Here is a 22,936-nt window from a genome sequence, read left to right as displayed (position 1 = left end):
AATCTTGACGCGTTGCAGAGGCTACTGGGAAATGCAGTTAAAAGGCAAGCGCACAAAAGGCTGTTAAGGCAAAAGGTCAATACAGTACGCTGTGTATATTGTCTGCTGCCTTTGTAACTTACCTCGTAAATAATAACCTCATTTTAGTAACGCTGTTTTTAAGAAATTAACTGCTATCCATCCAACAACTTTCATATCCGCAGCTGTTTAAAAATAGGTTGCATTATTTTAGGACTTCTTCTATAATACAGTTATTCTTGGCGTTCTTTGCAGCATATCAAGTTTTATTACTGGGCCGATGTTAACTACAATGATTTATATTTAATCCTAAAGAAAAAAAAAAGATTGACTAAACACTTGTTTGATCCTCAGTTTCAAATACATGCATGCTGTAAGATATTATATTTATATATTTGTATGATTACTTTATCCTGAACAAATTACAAGTGCTTATGAGATTTATATATATATATATATATATATATATATATATATATATATTAATAATATATTACTTATTACTTAATATATTATTAATAACCAGTAACAGCACACTGCACTAAAACGTGCAGGGAATACACTTGACTTGAGCATTCCTAGTTTTCCTCCTCTTTCACTGTACGTTTAGCATTTGTTTGCTCAGAGGTTGATGCACTTGCTTCTTCCTGAGCAGCTCTTCTTTTCTCCAACGTAGCAGCCCGCTTCTTCTCTTTTTTCTGTCTGCATCTTTTCGCGTTAGAACTGATTAAGTCAGTGTTTATGTTGCAATTAGTTAGTATGTGTTTTTAATTTTTCACTTAAGCTGGCACTTAAGTCTTCAATCTTCCTCAAGAATGATTTAAGATATGAAGAAGTAGGGGAAGTGACAGCGAAGGTGGTAGGTATGGGAATGGCGCCCATACACATGCACCACGCAGCCTCCCTGCTGGCCACTGCCGAGAGTTGATTCTAAATTAAAATAAAATAAAAATAAAAAGAGGAATAACCTTGGAGGTCAATCATCACCCCGAAAGAGGACAGTAGAAGTCACGTAGTATATGTGTACCAAATTCCAGGTCAATAGTCCAAACAGTTTGCGAGTTACAGGTGATTTAAAATTCTGGACAGCCACGGTAGCGTATTATATAAGAAAGACAGATATATATATCGGTCAGAAGTTTCAGACCACTTCATTTTTGTCAATTTTTTTGGAAATGCATGCAGTTTTAATGTCTTAATATTTCATGAAAACAAGACATAGAACAAATAAACAATGGCAAATAAAAAATAAGTCAAGGAATCAGTATGTTTACAAAATTGTATTCAAATTTTTGATTAATCAAAGTAGCCACCTTTTGCTGATATAACAGCCAAATTGTGGTAACCCCTTTAATTCTGTGCAAGTCACCAACTCTGCCTCCATTTAAAAAACCCCAGACCTTCACACTTCCTCCTCCATGTTCGAAAGCTGGTGTTACACACTGAGGAACCTTCCTTTCACCAACTAGACGGCGTACAACCATCCTGCATGATGAACCATAAATTTCAAATTTGATTCATTGGTCCATAAGACTTTCTTCTAGTCTGCAGTAGTCCACAACCGGTATTTCAAGGCCCTATTTTGTCCTTTAAGGAACGGCTTTGTTACTGCCACTTCTCCTGTCAAACCTGCAGCACAAAGTTTCCTCTTCACAGTAGAAACTGAGACTTGATTTTTTTGACTACTGTTACAGTAAGCTGTGGTGCTGTGAGGTGCCTATTATGCAAGCTGGTGACCCACAGAAACTTATCTTCTGATTGGGTTGTGACTTTGGGTCTGTCAGATCTCTTCCTATCAGAGTTTCTTCCAGTTTCCAATTGCCATTGGATTGTGTAGTTCACCATTGTACATACTGACACTTTGATTATTTTTCCAATTTTTCTCAATGAAAGGCTTACACTTCCCAGAGTAATAATGCTCTGTCTCATTTCTTTTGTTAATTGCTATTTTCTTGCTATTATCAATGGAATTTACAACTTTCTACAGTGTAATGTTGTCCAAGTACTAATTCAGAGGGTGTAGTAGCACAGTCTGTTCCAACTGTGCTTTAAGACAGAGGGTCTTTTAAGTACTCAACATACATTGGGACACCTGTGAAATTTGTCGCCTACAACTTGCAATACTTAACTTACTTTAATTGCTCCAGAACATTTGTAGGTTGTAACTTATTAGTTGTTCTCTGAAGAAGGCCCATTTCTAATATTCTGAAATGTTGTTTTTTTCTGTTTTTGTCCACCTAAAATTTTAATTTAACTCTCTACTACTGCTTACCTTTTCACTATCTTAGGTCATTCATTGCATTTCAACTGATCATGATTGAAGAAAAACTGGAAAAATGTTTGACTGGTATTGTATATATATTGTTTTAAGTTGGAGCAGTTTAAATGATAGGAGAACATTCATTTATTTATCTGTCTTTTTATGACTGTATGATGTGCCCTATGACAAATTGTTACTACACCATACTATCTATTGAAAAGAACTGGAGAAGGACAGCTAATCTGTGGATTTCTTTGGTATACTGATGAATACAAAAACAAACATTTCACTTTTAGAGACTCCAGAATTTGAACCAAGTTAGAGAATCGTAGAATTGAAGTTGGAGACCCTAATAGTTTAAAATGAAAAATAAATAAATTAAAAAAATAATAATAAAAGTATTTAGATGGTATTGTGGATCAACCAAGCTTTTAGCTTACCAAACAAATGAATGAACCAAATGGTCTTTTTGTGCTTGTAAAATGATGTATTGTACATTTAATATCAAATATGTTTTTTTTGTAGAAATGTATGTAGCTTTCAAAATATAATGGTGTGATTGTTGTTCCTGTTTCGTTTTGTTCTCTTTTTTCTATCCCTCTCCTCTATGTACAGCAACTGAATCATCCATCCATTATCCAACCCACTATATCCCAACTAGAGGGTCATGGGGGTCCACTGAACCCAATCCCAGCCAACACACGGCACAAGGCAGGAAACAAACCCCGGGCAGGGCGCCAGCCCACTGCAGGCAACTGAATCAAGCATTATAAAATTTTATTAAATTTCTTTTTGTTGATTTTGTTTTTAATTGTTCAGTCTGTGTCTAAGATTTTATTTATTGAAAGACTAATTAAACTATACAGGCAGTAACTTTTTTGTTATCCTGTAATTTAACTACTGCAACTTTCACAACTAGCACAGTCATTCTCTCAATTTAATACAAAGTACTGAAAGATTATTGTGGGTCTTCAGTCTGCCTTCCATATTCCACATTCATTTATTTAATTTTCAAAATGTTAGCAATACACTCTTAGAAAAACCTTTCATAATTTTGTGTTGTGGGTTCAATGTTAATTTAGCTCTAGACTGGAGAATAAAAACATTAAGTTCAGTGCATATTTAAACTGCAGTGCATTATTAATATTATTACTAGTAATTATGGAATTAACTAATGAATTAATTAACTAATCCAGTCCATTAAACTGATTTAAGCAAACCACCTTTCTTTGTCTTTTCAAATTTGCTTTTAGTTGCCTAATACTTATTTTTAAAAGACATCCCTTTACTTCCTAAAACAAACAAAACCCAAATCCTTGCATAGATTACCCAAGTAAATAAGTATAAAATAGTGAAAGGTGTGTGGAGGCTCAGTGGTGCACTGGTAGGACTGTAACAATAAGGAGACTGGAGCTCATGTTCTGGGTGCCTCCTGTGGAGTTTGCATGGTCTCCTCATGTCCATCTGAGGTCCTCCCCGTGCAAAGACATGCAGATTAGGTGAATTGGTGATGCTAAATTGGGTCTCGATTATGCGTGTGTGGGTTTGTGTTCACCCTGTGATGGACTGGTGCGCTCCCCAGGGATTGTTTCTGCGTTGTGCCCTATGTTTGCTTATGACCCTGCCCTGGATGAGTAGGTTAAGAAAATGGATGGTGAAAAGTGCAAAAATATCACACTGCGTTTGTCTGTTAGGTTTTTTAACCTTAACCAGGCTAGTAACAGTAGCAAGAGTTTAATGTTACTGTTATTATTAGACTTTCAATATAAAAAGAAGAAATACTGTTAAGAACAGAATATTCTGATCTTTTTCTTTTATTAAATTTTATTTAGTAGAATAACTGTCTTCCCGCAATTAACTCTATTTGTGTTAATTTGATGTTCATATGTGTAACCTCTCTCTTTTGAAATTTTAAATAAATAATAATTGATATGTGAATATTTCAACAGTGATCATTAAAGTAGTTATTTTGTATGAAATCAAAACAGAATGAAAGAAATGTATTGGTGATTATATTTGGTGTGATATGAATATTAATAAGTCTTTTGCTTGTGGAAATGGTGAATATTCCTATTGTACTAGTTATTATATGATGATGATAATCACTGATGATAATCATCATCATAACCATGGTAATAAGAACATCAAGACCATCATCATCATAGTTATAAAAAAAAAAATTATGAGAATCCCAACGTTAAAAGTACATCCAAACTGCTATTTAGCTGGGTGTAATAAATGACCTATTAATGTACAAATAAGATGCACATAATTATAACCACAATAACAGCAATGATTATTATAATCCTATCCACAGAATAATATTAATTATCATCAAATCTATGATTATAAGGAAACACATTACCATTACCATAATCATATTCCAAACCATTACTAGCATAAGACTAGGGGTATTCCTCACTACTGCAATTAAGCAAAAATTAATTAGGTTCATCAGTATAAAAGTATAAGCAACCCTAATAGAAAATGCATTCTGGCGACAATGAACATTTTCCCTGGTATGGAAGTCTTGCTGAACTTGATAGCATTACAACACGGTTAGTTGTCTAGGAGAGTTGTGCTGCAGTAACTAGCAATACATGATTCTGGCCACCAGAGGGCTTCCGGACTCCGCTGCTGTGTTTAGACTTCGCTTGTGCTTTCACAAGAGGAGGGTACAATTATTAGTGGTGGTGGGGGTGTTGTTGGTGAGGAGGGGGTGTCTGAGCCTGGTAGGAGGGGTTTCGGACGGCAGACGTCACAGGCAGTGCTGGGGAAGTATAGGCTGTGCTGTCAGCCCAGTGTCAGTCTGATGAAGATTGGCATGCAGGTAAGCTGTCATTCATTTTCAATGTCAGAGCACAGACTCGCCTAACACCGCGGCAGGGCTTTTTTCCTCCGCTCTCATTACAAAAGGCAGGACATTATTCATGGAGACAGGGCCAGGGAGGGAGAGAGAGAGAGAGAGAGAGAGAGAGAGAGAGAGAGAGAGAGAGTGAGTGAGTGAGAGTGGGGAGAGAGAGTGTGACAGTGAGAGAGAGAGAGAGAGAGAGAGAGAGAGAGAGAGGAGGGAGAAAAGGAAAGAGAAAGAGAGAAGAGCCAGTGGGGAGATGCATTTTTACACTGGATGAGCTAAAATACAATCAAGATCCGTGTCTTGTACTTTGATCAACTACCGTTGGATTATAATCATTTTTATGCATATTGTTATGTCTCGATTTTTAATTATATGGAAATGTTAGCTTCATTGATGGGTTTTATTTTTGTATTTGACTACTCAAAAGGATTTTCTTTTTCAACGAGCTTTGCTATGTATTTGTAAACACGATGACTTATATTCCCCGCCCCCACACAAAATAATTAATTCTGATGAATATTTTCCACTTGTTTCCTTTAGTACGGATGGATGTGCGCGTTCGTAATGTAAAGACTTAACTGCCTGTGTGCATTAATTTTTTATCAAGCCGTGTAGCGCGGGGCTTTACATGTTTGCGTTTTCCTTGTATTTGCGCAGAGAGGACATTCGGACGAGCCTAACGCGGGCGTCTCTGATGTATATCCCCCATTCAACGACACTGCCATTCAGCTAACGGCGCATCTCCACGCGCTGTTTGCGCTTCTCACGTGCGCCCGGATTTCCTTATCTGTTTATTTACAACACCGCGGCTTGTTCGACAACATCTCTTCGCTACTTTAAGGAGAATAAAGTTCGTAATAAATAATGCATACAAAGTTAAGCGAGCACTTCGCTATGGTGAGTTTTGAATTACTTTGAAGACCGTTTTTAAAATATAACGGATTTCTTTAATTTGGTTTGTTAGGCGAACTTAACTAGATTGCGCCTGTTTTGCTACTTTTTAACTTTGTTTAACGCATTTTCTGATAAACTCTTTTGCTCCCGCTTATGCTACAAACAGAGGTAATTATTCATCGATTATGATTTTGTGTAAAGTTACTTTGTCGGGTTACAGGCATGTAAATTCTTTTGATTTGAATTTACTGCACAGCCGAAATGAAAGCATTAATCTGGAGGTGCCCGTCGGAAAATTTAGGGTCCCTTTTCTTCCAGTCTGTCCGGAGACTCCCGAGCACGTAAAGTAAAATACAGCCGAACGAAAACCGAAAGAAAACTACTGTAAGACAATTTGCGTTTTTTTTTAAAGAAAATAACTTCTCGCTGATGTTAGCCCGAGGTTCATATCGACAGAACGACGCGGTGCAACTCGTTTTATTTGCATTGCGTTTGTCTTGAGGGTCCCAGAGTAAAAGAGGCTGCGCATCCCCTGCCTTTGCGTGTTCAAACTTCTCGGATCCGCGTACGCGCTAAAATCTGTCGGGTGCAAGTTCAGAACGCAGAAAGACATTTTGGATTATGTGAATATATAAGCATTTGTGGACTTTTGTTTGTAGTAGTTGAGTTACGAGTTATCTATCTATCTATCTATCTATCTATCTATCTATCTATCTATCTATCTATCTATCTATCTATCTATCTATCTAAATTTTAAGTATGTGTCTCAGGTTATAATGAGTGTTTTCCCAGTTTTACACTTTTTCGGTGTTACACCAGTCCTTTTTACTGGCATAAGGAGCCTAAGTACGTTTTTGTAATGATTTCAGAAACCTCACTTTTTCTCAGTGTGCCTTTTTCAGGACACGTCAGGTATACGACAGGTCTAACTCATTTTTTTACTCGGTTTTGTAGTCAAGTCGTGGTATTAATTCAGGTAAAATACAGAATGCCTATGGAGTGTGTTTGGTTTTGTATGAGATTGTAATGGCAAGCCGCCCGCTGAAAAGCCGGCGATCCCAGATTAACTGCACCCCTTCTATTTAAGGTAACTGGAGTTGAGCTTCAGTTCTTTTGTGGCGCACTAATTGTTTTAATAACAGCAAAGTAAATAGCCGATTTAGGCAAAAGATTTAATGAGATTTTCATTGTTTTGTTCTTAAACTGAGCTGGATGTGAGCCAACTAAATAAGTATTCATTAGAATCATTATTGGCGTTGATACAACGAAACTGATAAACGGGAAAGTAGAATTACTACGAAAAAAAAACGGATTTGTACATTATTTTCGAAATGCTTGCATTTTTTAAAAACGCCTAGAAACTGTTACGAGTCTGGTCATGTAAAATACAGGCATACTTAGAGAAAACAATGTAGTTAAACGTTCAGCAGCGTGCGTGGCTGTTTTAACAGGTTCGATTCTGTTATGTTTAAAAGATTTTTACATTTGGTATCTGATAAGTAGCAAACATCACTGTAAACTCTGAAAATAAGGAGCCGAAAATGAAGAGTGAAAGCAATATTTTGCGTGTTGAGCACTGGTTCACTAAACTTTCACTTGACCATATATGCGTTTATTGATACATTATGTATAAAGTAGTATTTCAGATTTTATTATACCAACGTACAGACAAGTTACTTTACAAATCTGTAAGATGTTATTTATTTCCTTGTATAAATTATTAAAACAATGTGATTATCGCCATCCATAGCAATATTTTATTGGTTAAATTGTACTGCACAATGGCAAGATTGCTTTTGGTAAATGTTCAAAAATGCTGATTTATTACTAATTTTTAAATGGATTTTGAGTTTCCTCCAGAGAGAGCTACCATACTGTTGAACATGGTGTCTTGGTGTTTCAATATAAATCACATTTATTTACTGTGCATACATCCATTTTTGATCTGCTTATTCCATTTGATTGTGAAGAGCCTGTGTTGGTAGCATTAGGCACCAATTAGAAAGTTATATAAATGCAGGCAATACACATATTTTACAGATATACACTTTATATACCCTGTATATTTTAAAAGAGTCAATCTCTAAGTATCATATATTTAAATACAGGTAACGCAAAAGGAAAAAAAAACTATATATAAATTTACTCTAAGAAACACTACTAATGGTTACATGTAACCTAACATTTTTAAAAATACTTGGTCTATGTTTGTGGAGTGTTTAGGGTAGCAGTATGTGATAGTGTGTGTGTAATGTATGTTTCTGGTGGTCTTTTGCACTGTTTAGCTTTTGTTCCTTCTTTGCATCCAATCTTGATTTTTTGTTCTGATTTGGATCAAGTGCATCTGAGTGTAACATAATTTTATATATTTATATATATATATATATATATATATATATATATATATATATATATATATATACACGTATAGGTCTAACTTAGTTAACTTTTACATATGTAAATGGAACATTTGCCTTTCACATCTATCTATCTATCTATCTATCTATCTATCTATCTATCTATCTATCTATCTATCTATCTATCTATCTATCTTTCACATCCATCTATCTATCTATCATATAGTGCCTTTCATCTATCTATCTATCTATCTATCTATCTATCTATCTATCTATCTATCTATCTATCTATCTATCTATCTATCTATCATATAGTGCCTTTCACTATCTATCTATCTATCTATCTATCTATCTATCTATCTATCTATCTATATAGTGCCTTTCACATCTATCTATCTATCTATCTATCTATCTATCTATCTATCTATCTATCTATCTATCTATCTACCTATCTATCTATCTATCTATCTATCTATCTATCTATCTATCTATATCTATCTATCTATCTATCTATCTATCTATCATCTATCTATCTATCTATCTATCTATCTATCTATCTATCAATCTATCTATCAATCATATAGTGCCTTTCACATCTATCTATCTATCATCTATCTATCTATCTATCATATAGTGCTATCTATCTATCTATCTATCTATCTATCTATCTATCTATATAGTGCCTTTCACGTCTATCTATCTATCTATCTATCTATCTATCTATCTATCTATCCTATCTATCTATCTATCTATCTATCTATCTATCTATCTATCTATCTATCTATCTATCTATCTATCTATCTGTGTATTTGCTCAAATTCTTTTGAGTTACTGACATACAGGATCTTTAATGCCACTGTACTGGGTTGCATGATTCCTTGTAGTACCATTTTTTGACAAAGAGCCATTTTATTTTGAGAAGAGTTTCTCTGGAGTTTGAAAAGGTTCTTATGTGCACAAAACAGACATCTTTAATGTACAGTATAATAGACTGCCTACCAGGATGCTGACAGTTCAGGAAAACCTGAATGTAGCCATTGCTATTGTATGCAGTGAGAGTTGTTTTAAAACCAGGAACCAACTGTTATTTTACAAATCTGTCGTTTTCTATTCATGGTTATATATGAAGCCTCTTGCAGGTGTAAATAAATATAAATAAATATAAATTCTTTCTGGAACCTTCACGTGGTGGTCATTTTGGGAATCAAATATGGCTCCCCTATTTCATTGATTGTGAAGACCCACTTTGGCACCTTTACTTTTAAGAGTGTATAAGCCAGATGTTTAGTGTCAGCATTTTATCAGAGCATCAGCATGGAACACTTCTGATTGAGACTGGAGCTGGTTGGCTGTGGCAGCGTCTCCATCTGAATGAGGTTTCTGTGATTGTGAGTTGCAACTTGAGGAGTTATTCTACATTTGTCACTTGAACTGAGCCAAAAGGTAACTCCATACCAGGACCCTCATGAATAAAGGAAAGGGGTACTCAATGCCAGTTCTGGAGTGTATCAGTAGTTGCAGGTTTTTCTTCCATCCAATTTCTGTTCTTAACTGTGCCGTCTGTAACAGCTGTTACTTTAAAATGAATTCAAGAAGAACACGGGGACACTGATGGAAAGTTGTTAGCAGTTACAAGCATTACAAAGTTTTATTTTCACACATAGAACCACTGTCACTTGGAATAAACGATCAATAGTGTGGTAGACATTAGGACTTTAGGGACCTGTAACACTTGACTTGATATAATTTTGAAGAAATTGGGTTGATAGGATTTGCAGTGGGCTGGCGCCCTGCCCGGGGTTTGTTTCGTACCTTGCGCCGTGCACTGTCTGGGATTGGCTCCAGCAGACCCCCGTGACCCTGGAGTTAGGATGTAGCGGGTTGGATAATGGATGGATGGATGGGTTGATAGGACTGGAAAGCTTTGTTGGCCTGTTCTTGTCATCATTGTTCTAATGTTCTGCTCGTTTACTGCTTCTTTTGCTGTGGCAATTCAAAAATTCCCAACTTGTTTTGTTTACTTTTTATAGAAATTTAACAAGTAGGACTAAGTTTTTCTGATCTTGCTTGTTTATTTTGATTACTTATTTTAAAATGTCTTAGTTATTTAAGGAGTGCTTGCTAATGATCACACCATTGAAAGTGACACCAAAGTAGCTGCTCCTGTTTATCATGCATTGTCATTTGCACCTGTGTCTGCTCTTTGTTAATTGCTGCTATTTGAATGCAATTATGTGAGTGAGCTCACAAGCAGAAAACAGAGTTGAAATGAAACAGAAAACACAGTCAAAAGAGAACAAAATATGTTGTTGTATTAATGTTTCAATAAAAAAATGCTATATTTTTATATAGTCTACTTTTATTATGAGTATTCTGTGTCCACGAAAAAGCTGACTAATTTAATAAAATATTAAGATTGAACTAGTATTCTTTATTTGACTGTCAAAGTTGTGACAGTTAGTTAAGAGTGGATTGAGGTTTAAAAAACAATGAATGTCAAAGCGGAGCAGCTACACTACTTTAGTGTTATTTCCAGTTCAATTTCCATTTCATAATGTCATATTATTGGTAAGGAAGCCTTTCAATTCAATACAGTGTTCAACTCTATTCATTTTTGTATGGCACTCTTCACTGTGCTGCGACAAGTGCTCAGGTAAAATGCAAGTACAACTTTACAAATGGTTAATTGCATATTTAGTACATATAAAGACACATATTTGTTTAAACACACAGTAAAACAAAGCAGTTCTAATCTGATTAATGTTAAAAATAAACTTAACATTATCCATTAATTATTTGTTGAACTATGACCAGTTGACAACTGAGGAGATGAATATCTGTAAAAATTCAACACATACATCTTTGGTACAGATCAGGTTGAGGAGTATGCACTGGTACAGCTCGTTGTCGCACCGACCACAAAACAAACAGCTCAGGATCCTGGTTGGTAACCCTCAAGGCAGACATGCGGTCCACTCCCACCCTCCAGAAATAACCATCTATCTGTCGCAGCCAGGTTTTACATGGGCTTACCCTTGGCCTGGTCCAGCCCGTCAGGTCCACAACCATGAGGATCCCGTGAGCTAAATCACCCCACATGTCTGTAGTGCCGTAACTGATGCTCCCTTACAATTCAGGTAATGTACCTCATTTGGGACTCTGTGAGTAACTGCTCGTTCAACACAGAGTCAAACCAGCAGTACCCAAGGATTCTCTGAAGAGACACGGTACCAAAGGACTCCAGTCTTTATCTCAGCTCACTGGGTAGGTAGAGTCCATATGTCATAACCATATAGCAAAACAGGAAGGACCGGGACTCGTCCTTTTGCAGAGATATCAGGAGTGCCACACACCCCTTCCCAGCGACCTTATGACCTCCCCCCCCCAATGCTCCTCTCCCACTCAGTCTACTGACTTCATAGGAAGAGTCACCAGACACATGAATGTCACTGCTGAGGTAAGGAAACCTCTCGATGAGCTCAACATTCTCTCTGCAGACGGACATACGATCGATGGCTGTCCTCAAGAGGTCATTAAAGGCCTGGATCCTGGTTTTTCATCCAGGACACTCGCAAGCCCAGACACTCAGACCCCTCACTCAGTCTCTCAAAGAGCTCCAATCACCCTGCAAAGATCACAGTATCGTCGGGAAAGTCAAGATCACTGAATCTTTCTTCACCAACAGATGCCTACAACCCTGGGCAACACCCAGTCCATGCAAGCATTCAACAGAGTAGAAGTAGAACACACCCCTGACGAACTCCAGAATCAACTGGGAAAAACAAAGAGATTCTGCACAGAACTGACAGTACCAGTATTCAGGCCAACCATGATATCCAGCAACTTTGGGGGGATCCTGCAAAGTCTTGGGATGTCCCACAGGGCAGCTCGATCACCTGAGTCAAACGAAAATTGCGAAAATTGACAAAGGCTGCAGAGAAACTCTGCAAATATTTGTGTTTGTGCTCAATCAGAACCCTCAGTGCAAAAATGTACTTGATTGTAGATTTCTTAGATGTAAAACCAGACTGTTCCGGTCACTGAAGAGTGAACAAGTGATCCTATTGAGGATGACCCTAGCAAGAACCTTACCTGGAACTGAGAGCAGTGTTATCTCCCTGTAGTTGCCGCAATCCAAGCGATCACCCTTCCCTTCCCTTCCCAGAAAGGGATGACAAGTCCCATTTTCCAGTCAGTTAGGATTATGCCCGTCTCCCAAATTGAAGTAAAGATTGCTAGCAATGCCAGGAGGACAGCCTTACCACCAGCCTGGATAAATTCACCCTAGACAGCCACGGATCCCTGCAGCCTTCCTTACCTTCACCTGTGTAATCTCAGTGAGATTTGGTGGTTCTAAGCTAATTGGAAGATCAGCCTCAAGGACTGTGAACCCAGAGAAGTCCAGCATCCTAGCTGGGGGATCACCTTTAAACAGCTGCTCAAAGTAGCCGGGTCACCTGCAGCGTCATCTGTAAGAACTGTTCCATCACTCACCATGACTGCCATATTTGAGGAACAGATTCGGAGTTGCATAATGCTTTAATTCCTCTGGAATCCAGGACGTGGGTCAGTAGACTATAGATGGTGTGTCACTTGCTCACAGATTCCTCTAACAAATGCCTCCTTATCTGCCCTCAGTGCTCTTGTAGCAGTTTGTCTAAGTTCCTGGTGTAGACCAGAGTTGCCATCAAGCCGTGCGCTGCAGCTCCTCTCAATGATATCCATGGTGCCCTTTGAGATGAAACACCTTCTTTTAGAAACACTTGCAATATCAGTTCGCCTGGAGAAAATCCAACAAAAACACTGGAGAACAAACTTTCCTGGGTCAGTGTCTGAGCCAGATCTCAAACTCAGGATTGTGGAGCAATGAGTTCACAGTGTTAACCAATACACCAGCAGCAGTCCGTCACAGGTTACAGTAACACATGCCACATCCACACTACTGCGTTTAGTGTACAACACAGTTTTTAAATGAAATCGATCTCTGCTTATACTTGTGTTTTCACATAATTTACAAAAGTATGTTAATCCGCATGAAAACATTCAAAATAGCACATACACTGGACACATGCACATCAGTGAATGATGCCACCACCACCGTTCACGGGATTTATCACAAACCTATAGCGACCCGTAAAGTATTTCCTTTTCACACATGTATGCAGCATTCAAACTGTTCAAAGCATAATTTAAATGCATACAGGTAAGCAACACAACAAATGCCATGGAAAGCAACTCTTCTCTGCCCACCATGTAGAAATATAGGTTTTGTATGTTAAGAGTGACCAATTAGTGAAAGAAACATTGTAGACATCGTAATGAGCAGAATCCAATCATGGAAGGGTCATGTAATAAGCATGAACCAATCCAAGCAACATTAAACTCTACATTTTCAAAAGTCTGTCTTTTCACTCATCCAGACTACAGTACTGAGCTGGCATTCTCAAAAGTCTCCACGTTCAGGGAAAGGGGACAAAAGATGGAAATGTAATAGAATAATGTCTGCACTTTTAAATAAAAACATTTTATTGTGGACATAACAAATGTTCGACAGACAAACTGCAGTGGATGCAAGGACATTCTCAATATGTCTGTATTTTCAAAAGGCTGCGTTTTCAACCATCAATTCCAACAGCGTTTCTCAACCTTTAAGTATTTGCGACCCGAGTTTACATAACAGTTTTTTTTGAAAGGAGCCCACTAATACCAATTAGTTCTTTTTAAGTTAATGATATATCATAGATGCATATTTAATTATGCCTACTTAACTTTTATCGACATTTATCTATCTCTATATTTATTGTTCTAGTATCAGAATGTAGTTTAAGTTAATTTGTTTTGGTTTCAATAGATGTTTGACAGTTCCACAGTTTGAGAACCACTGAATTACATGAAGTATACTGTATGGCTCTGGTAAGCATTTTCAAAAGTCTGCTTTTTGGGGGCTTAAATAAAGCCAGGATAATATGGATGAAAGATGAAAGTGGAGACTAATGTCTGAGTTTTTCACTGAAAACATCGTAGTGTAAACACAGCCACAGACAAACTCACTCACAAAGAGTTAAATTAGAATCGCTAATAACATAACATGCATGTTATACTGTACTAGCCAACCCGCGGCGTAGCATACGCCGCATAATCAGGCAGCTTTTTAAATGATTTTTAAGCACAGAGGAAAAAATAAACATTTGAAAAATCCGTAATTTAATAAACCACCAAGAAAAGTAACATTGCAAGAATGCATGCTACGAACCAACATACAATTGTCCGTGACAGAACACCGGAGGAGCGCCGTCGCGCTTTCTCCTTCCAAAGCGAAGGACGGGGTTGAACTGCGCTCGTTCAGTACGCACTGCCTGCTTATTTGCCCGCCCCCATCTCCCTACCTGAGTCGCTTTCGTCTGTGTACAGTCCACACGCACCTGTGAGTCACGTTGACTGTTAATTTTCCAAACACCGCCTCAGTCGGTTTCCACGTTGATTTTTCATTGTTCTTTGCGGTTCCGGCTGCTTTTTTATATATAATCCACCAAGTCACCCGACCATGGGGGGCTTTACAAAGGGCAGGGACGTAATCAGTGCGAGCGTATGACCCGCACATACTGGGAATTTCTCGTTCGTGGGGAACAATTGGAAGCCACGGTCTCCATCACGAATGGGGTTCAACGGCTTACCCACGCCTCCCCGCGCCGGGTAGACACACGTTGATCCATTCAGTGTAGCGCGCATGCAGTACCGGACATACAAGTGCATCACAGACCTGTTAATGCTCAATCTCACGTGGATGAAAGCCACTTGTCCCTCTAAGTATTTGGACGGCGACCGCTGTTGGGTCGTGTAACTATTTAGCAGGCGGAGTCTCGTTTTTGGAAATAACCAGCCAAATCGCTCCACCAACTAAGAACTGCCATGCACCACCACCCACAGAATCGAGAAAGAGCTATCAATCTGTCAATCCTGTCCGTGTCCGGGCCGGGTGAGGTTTTCTGTGTTGAGTCAAATAAAGCGAAAGGCTCCACACCTGGTGGTGCCCTTCCGTCAATTCCTTTAAGTTTCAGCTTTGTAACCATACTCCCCCCTGAACCCAAAGACTTTGGTTACCCGGTTGGCTGCCGGGGTCATGGGAATGACACCGCCGGATCGCCTTTTGCGGGGCCTGCATTGGTGAAGCAGGTGAGACGGTAATGAAACAGAGGCACAGGGCTTATTGGTTTTTAAAGACTGCTTCCTTCATTGGGTTTTAACCAATGCACGGAACGAACCAACACACAATCGTCCGTGCGGCGCTCACGGTGGAACGGGAGGAGAGGAGAAGGACGTCCACTCGCTCCCTCCGTCATGCTAATCTGCTGATTTCTCGATCAGTATGCACTGCCTGCTCATGTGCCCACCTCCAACTCCTCACTCGAGTTGTTGTCGTCTTTGTACTGTCCAGATGCACCTGTGACTCACGTAGACTTTTCATTGCTCTGTGCGGTTTTGGCTGCCGTTCTATATATAATCCACCAAGACACCCGACCACGGTGGGAGGGGGGTGTGTACAAAGTGCAGGAGCATCTAAGAAGACGCATGTTTGTCGCTGATGTGAATTGCTGTATGGAGCGTGTAGAACAGTTTGCTATGGTGCACGTGGTCGTGCGTCATAACCGAAAACATGTTTTTTAAAAGACTGCTCACTTCATTGTGTTTTAACCTCAGTTGTAAAGGAACGTTTTAAGGATCCCATGGGATACCCCTCGCAAACAGTTTTACACGCTGCATATGCCACGAGAAACATGCCTCTATTAACAGTCAGCGTGGGTCGGAGCTGCATGTGACCTCTACGACAGACGAGTATAAATGACGCTGGTTTTTCTGTGTCGTCGCGTCCGAGTTGGTGGGCGTGCCTCTGTGAGTTGTCGTTGTATCCAATGGTCTTGGAGTTGGTGGGCGTGGCTCCTTCCTGCGTGCACCATAGGTGTCTCACTTGTCGGCGGCTTAGTGAATCCACGCCCCTTCCGGCGTGCTTTCCATGGTTGTCTTGCCTTAGTGAATTATATATATAGATTGGAAAGGGATGTGAATCCTAGAGAAAACACCCTGTGCCACTCTCGAAAAGAAGTAAGAAAATCTTAATCAACAAGACCTAGGAAATTTTGCCACACTTTCTAAGTTCCTAATTACTGGATTGACACTTTGTAGGTAGAAACTTGGGAATAACAAAGCAATTAGATTTATTCTTGTAAAGTTCAGCACTGTGTTTGCTAATTATAAACACAGAATACCGGACAAAATTATATAAAGCATAAACACAAAGGCGATGTTAGGTTGCTAAACTAAGCGATAGCAGGCATAATTGATGGATGACGCAGCAGTGCAGCCGCTAGGGCTACCATCTTCCTTGGTTTGAATCTTTCTATGTGGAACTGGCATGTTCCACATCTGTGTCACTTGTCTCTGGATCCTTTATTTCCATCCAGCATCCCAAAGACGTACATGTTAGGGTATCTTCCAGTTCTAAAATTACTCCCTTATGAGTGTGAGTGTGAATGTGGGTACTGAATGTGTGCAATGGTTTGGAATCCCATCCAGGGCAGATTCCTGCCTGCCATTTACTGCAGATAGCATAGGCCCTAGATCACAGTGTCCCTGTGTTCAATTAAGAGGTTTTGAGAATGTTCTGGATAATTCAGATAGTAGAAACAATTGAAGCTAGAAAACCAGGAGCTGACATGATCGTAGTGGATGAGGACTGAGCAAGCTATAGGTATGGGCTATTGAAAACAGATGCTTTAAATTGTGGATGAACACTTGCAGCAAAGTGACATTTATAGGAAAAATGACTGTTAGTTATACAGGCAAACTGAAACCAATCATGAAATAAAAGTGTGTGTGTGTGCGCATTAGAAAGAGAGCAGCTTTGCCTAGTGCCCCCTCTACTTGAGTGGGAGGTTGAGTGCTAGTTGGCTACATGTTGTTGTGGAGGTGAGAGTTTGGCCTATTTTTCCATTCTCTCTGGCAGTAGGCACCTTTGTGGATGTAAATTTGTATCTCACTAGATATGTGACTAATTTGTCAAAATCAGGATTTTTGGTAGACTTCCCGGGTTGAACCAGGTGTTTACTTGCTGTGATATTTTTGGAAGTTTGTGCTTCTTCTGGGGTTTTGTTTGAATTTTACACTAACGTATACTGCACCTTTGGCCTGAAAACTCTTCAGATTTTAAAAGACCTTGCTGGTTTATTGATAGAATATATAGATCTGTTACTCTTCATTTTTTCTCAACTGCAGTTGGTTTCAATCAAAATTGGGAAAATCAAAATTATTAGTTGGCTCACCATTCAGTCATTATTAGGAGCATTATCAGTGTGTCATTCAGGTGCCTCGAGAGGAGCTGTGGTATTGTATGAGGAAGTCGGGAGTGGCAGAGAAGTACGTAAGAGTTGTACAGGATATGTACGAGGGAAGTGTGACAGTGGTGAGGTCTGCAGTAGGAGTGATGGATTCATTCAAGGTGTAGGTAGGATTACATCAGGGATTGGCTCTGAGCCCTTTCTTATTTGCAGCGATGATGGACAGGTTGACAGACGAGATTATACAGGAGTCCATGTGGACTATGATGTTTGCTGATGACATTGTGATCTGTAGTGATAGTAGGGAGCAGGTTGAGGAGACCCTGGAGATGTGGAGATAAGCTCTAGAGAGGAGAAGAATGAAGGTCAGTAGGAACAATACAGAATACATGTGTGTAAATGAGAGGGAGGTCAGTGAAATGGTGAGGATGCAGGGAGTAGAGCTGGTGAAGGTGGATGAGTTTAAATACTTGGGACCAACAGTACAGAGTAATGGGGATTGTGGAAAAGAGGTGAAGAAGAGAGTGCAGGCAGAGTGGAATAGGTGGAGAAGGACAGGAGTAATTTGTGACAGACGGGTATCAGCAAGAGTGAAAGGGAAGGTCTACAGGACGGTAGTGAGACCAGCTATGTCATATGGGCTGGAGACGATGGCACTGACCAGAAAGCAGGAAGACAGAGCTGGAGGTGGCAGAGTTAAAGATGCTAAGATTTGCATTTGGCGTGACGAGGATGAACAGGATTAGAAATGAGGACATTAGAGGGTCAGCTCAGGTGGGACAGCTGGGAGACAAAATCAGAGAGGCGAGATTGCATTGGTTTGGACATGTGCAGAGGAGAGATGCTGGGTATTTTGGGAGAAGGATGCTAAGGATAGAGCTGCCAGGGAAGAGGAAAACAGGAAGGCCTAGGAGAAGGTTTATGGATGTGGTGAGAGAGGACATGCAGGTGATGGGTGTAACAGAACAAGATGTAGAGGACAAGACAATATGGAAAAAGATGTGACAACTCCTAACAGGAGCAGCCGAAAGAAGAAGAAGAAGGGTCAGTCATATTTGGAGCTTGGATAATTAGCCAGCCTGTCAATCAATGATTATTAGGGGTTGGGTTATGGGTCAGCCTGCCAATCAGTCATTATTTGGGATTATGTACAACAGTCAGCCTGTCAATCAGTTATCATTAGGGGTTGTGTCATCAGCCATCCTGTCAGTCAGTCATTTTTGGAAGATGGGTTATCTGTCTACCTGACAATCAATTATTATTAAGAAATAGATAATCAGCCAGCCTGTCAGGCAATCATTATTAGGGCTGGGTTATCGTCCAGCCAGTCAAGTTGGGTAATTATCCAGCCTGTCAATCAATCATTAATGGGAGTGGTTTATCAAGTCTATATAACAATCAATCATTATTAAGAAACGGATAATCAGCCAGCTTGTCAATCATTAGTAGGTGTTTGGATATCAACCAGCCCGCCAGTCGGTCATTAGTAGGTGTTCTTTAAACAGCCAGCCTGTCAATCAGTCATTTTTAGGAGCTGGGTAATCAGACAGTCTATCAGGGAATCATTTTTGGGAGTTAGGTTATCAGTCAATATGATTTGTCAGTCAATAATTATTGGGGCTTGTGTAATCGTTTACCCTGAACTAACAACTCAGCCTTTATGTTTTTGTAACACCCTTCATAATGAATGCTCTAGGCCAGGATAATGGCCCTTCCATTCAAAACATGGTGATCTTGTATTAAATCTGAAAAAATTGAAAGGTTACATAAAGGACTGTGGACCCCTATAGACCTTGATGCCAGGAAAACCTATCAGCACTTACTCTCTTTAACTGTTGCCATGACATGAATGTTTGACCAGAATTAAAATAATTTATATAATAAGTTATATTTATATTTTAAAAGTTCAAGTTCTTATTAATCAGTAAGTTATTTGAGATGATTTGCTTTGCCTGGATAGAACTTCGTTTCAGTGCCTTAGCTGAAGATGAGAAAATAAAAAATGACACTTACTGAGAGGTTAGAAAAAAAATTGTGAAAATCGTGATGAGAACTGGTGTTGCTCACATGCTTTGTTCCATCATGACTTCATCATTTTTGGGTTCTCAAGCACCCCGTCTTCTTCTTCTTCCCTGCTTCTTTGGATCTTTCCCTTACTCTGCATGAGGTGACAGCCCAGCATCGTGCAATGAGACCACCAGTAACCCTGCTGTGCGCTCCTGCATGTTTTGTTTGTGGTGAGACATAAGCAGGACCTTAGCCCACAAATAAACTGTTTATTTCAATAGTAAGAATCAGCCCATGGCTTTTACAGGTACTTTATCAAACACGCATTATTTACAATCATCCTCCATACCTTGCCATGGAGGCTGGAGCCTAGCCCAGCGGCATCAGTTGCAGCACAGGACCCAACCACAGTCCATCACAGGGTCACACTCACAATCTCTCCCTATTCACCCCAGGCCTGTCAGAGTATTGTGATCACGAGGTTGCATGCCATAACCAGCTGCCTTTTGCTTTCCAGTCAGACATCTTAGCCGTATTGTCACACACCTTCTCATGGGGGCAGCCATTAAGTTGAACATGGGACTCAACTCAACAGAGATGTGAAGGAGACAGCTGTCCTGCACAGAATTCTGAAAATTGAGTTTCAGAAACCTAAAGGCCATGACTATACCACAGAAAAAAATCTTCAGAAATAATATCCATGAAGTCCTTGTTAAATGTAAGAAAACACTTGAAAGTAAAAAACCTGAACAATGAAGGCACAGCTAGCTGAGGAAAGGAGTTTTGGCCAGTCCACTTCACCACACTGGGGATCCACTGTGGCAATGTTCTCATCCAGTTAGACTCCCATGAGTCGTGGTGGTCCCTTTTATTTTTAGTAAAAGTAACTCTAATCGATTCCACACGTTTAAGAGAAGGCAGGTGGTTGCTCAAACAATTTGAAGATGACGTCTTCACAAGTAACTCTTGAGAAATCAAGATGATGGTGCCATGCCTGATTTCCAAACCATTTTTTGCAGGGTCCTAGAAGAGAAATGTTGGGTTGGTGTGTTGATGATTTTTCCATTTTTCCTTCTTGCTTCTGTCCTGGCTGTGCTCTTAAACTGGGACTCCTCATTCAGCCATTCTTTCATGCTGTTCTCTGTGTGACTCTTGTTCTTTATCCTGTGACCAGTATTCAGTGGGATGGTATTAAGATGGCTAAAGAAGTTTGATCTGAAAGGCCTGTGTGACTCTGAAAGTGTCACTTCTTTTGCCTGTATCTAGCATCTTCTAATTAAGCTATTTTGGGAGTGAGCAAAAGGCACTTTATAAAGTTAGAGATTAATAGATTGTGCCAAATCCACTGGTTTTGCATTCTTTAATTTTAGAAGAACGCTGCCTTTGTTCTGTGAATCTGAACCTGGGATCGGATGACTACAGTACGTCACCAGTAGCTCTGTACTAGTGTTGGCTTTGAGCGCCAGGCTCCTGTTGGTAATTGCAGATGTCTGCCAGCAGTGAGAATATCAGACCTTGTCACATAAGCTAAAAAAGCCTTGAAATGTCTGCACATGTTGTCCAGTTTAAGAGACAGATCTGGGGTCCATCGATACCCATCTTTCTCATTTAGTAGCATAAAACAAAACGAAAATATGTATTGTAATAAATACAGCTGAAAAAAAGAATCCCCGTTTAGTAAATGTGTCTTTAGCGGGTGGGAATAACAGGCGAATTCAAATTGTGGGAAGACAGCCATCTGCTTGACTGGAGAGCTTCTGGCTCATTGAATATATTCACATGTTGGATTTATAAATGGGCATATTTAATGTTTAAAAGTGTTGGGGAGAAATTGTAGGGGCTACAAAGACAGCCAATTTGGTTTGTGGGTGGACTGTACCCATTCCTGGTGGGGCTCACAAAGGAGGGGGATCTGAATGCCAAGGATGAAGACAAAGACAGCATCGGGTTGAGGGGCACTTATGGAATTAAAGAGCTCAACAGGAGCTCATCTTACAGTGAAGTGGTGACAGGGAGCAGAAGTCTTGAGGAAGCCTTCATCAACCGATCAAAACATTCACTCTGGATCTGATAGAACATGAGGATTAAGATGTTTTCCTCACAAGCTACCATAATTAACAATGAACAGTGCATACACATGATGATGAGGTGGTTTTCAAATGATGCCATGAACAGAACATATGATAAATGGGCATGTAAATAAGAGCAAGATCACGAGGTGGCCTTCCTCAGGACCCTCCAGTAAATGAGCTGAAAAGATCTGATTTAGACTGAATTAGATGAGAAGACACACGCTTATGACAGAGTCTAATGAAAAGGACCTGCTTAATGGTTATTCATCAGCAGCTTGTCAGAGACAGCCATAGGTGTCTTTCAGTCTACAAGGGCTTGATAAAGATGGACATGGGAAACTATCTACTCATTTATTATACAGAGCCCATCACTTCTCTTTCATTAGGCCCTATGCCGCACTCATGGGGCCCTCGGCTCGTTCTTGGCTACTCAGGTCTGTTAGTGATATCAGTTCTGTGCGGCATCAAATCTCAACCCAGACTCTTTTCATGTGTAACTTATAGCTGATGGAATGAGCTACCCACAACCATCTGAACTGCTGACTCCTTCAGTGTGTTTTTGAAGGCTTTTGAAGACTCGTTCTGGGAATGCAGTATCTGTGTTAACTGATAATGGCTTCGATGTGAGGTTCTTAGTGGCTAAGAAAGAGTCACTGTCTTCTGTTGTTCTGTTTGGTTCAGCGCTCCTCCCTTGTGAGGGTCAATGTTATAACCTTGTGCTACACAGTCCACTAGAGTGATATTTACTTGATTATGTTGACTTTTTTTGTAAATTGCTCTGGACAAAACTGTCTTTTAAATGAAAAAATGTAAATGAAAGAATGGCTGTGTGTCTGTCTTATCTGTTATAATGAACACATTGATCTTTACCAACGTGTTGGGTATTCTAAATTTAACAGCTTGTTAGAGGTGGCCACCGGCAACCCTCTATGACAATTTGTTACAAAGAGCTGCAGAAACCGTTCTACTATTAAAAGCGATCACAGATTTTGATCTCAGAACAAAGGACTGTACATAGGATTGACCTCCAGAGTAAACTGTGTCTCATGATTTAATGGCGGTACCTAAACACAACAAAGCCAGGACAAAATCCCTTTATCTGTGGCCTTTAAACCCTAGATGGTCATGGGATCTCTAAA

General features: G+C 39.6%; 1 protein-coding gene across 5 annotated transcripts in view; it reads left to right on the top strand.

The window, feature by feature from the left end:
- Window positions 1–5,027: 5,027 nt before the first annotated feature.
- Window positions 5,028–22,936, top strand: part of pknox2 (pbx/knotted 1 homeobox 2) — a 278,966-nt gene continuing 261,057 nt past the window's right edge. For 4 of the 5 annotated variants that reach the window (XM_039764132.1, XM_039764129.1, XM_039764131.1 and 1 more), the window contains exon 1: window positions 5,028–5,108. The gene's annotated coding sequence lies outside the window, so the exon portion shown is untranslated. Of the gene's footprint in view, window positions 5,109–5,868; window positions 6,033–22,936 lie in introns of those variants that run through there. The other variant, XM_039764128.1, reaches the window with a different exon arrangement.

Source organism: Polypterus senegalus, chromosome 9 (genome assembly GCF_016835505.1).
Source record: "Polypterus senegalus isolate Bchr_013 chromosome 9, ASM1683550v1, whole genome shotgun sequence".
NCBI lineage: Eukaryota > Metazoa > Chordata > Cladistia > Polypteriformes > Polypteridae > Polypterus > Polypterus senegalus.
The sequence above is the reverse complement of the archived record's forward strand: the minus strand, read 5'-3'. Positions and strand labels throughout refer to the sequence as shown.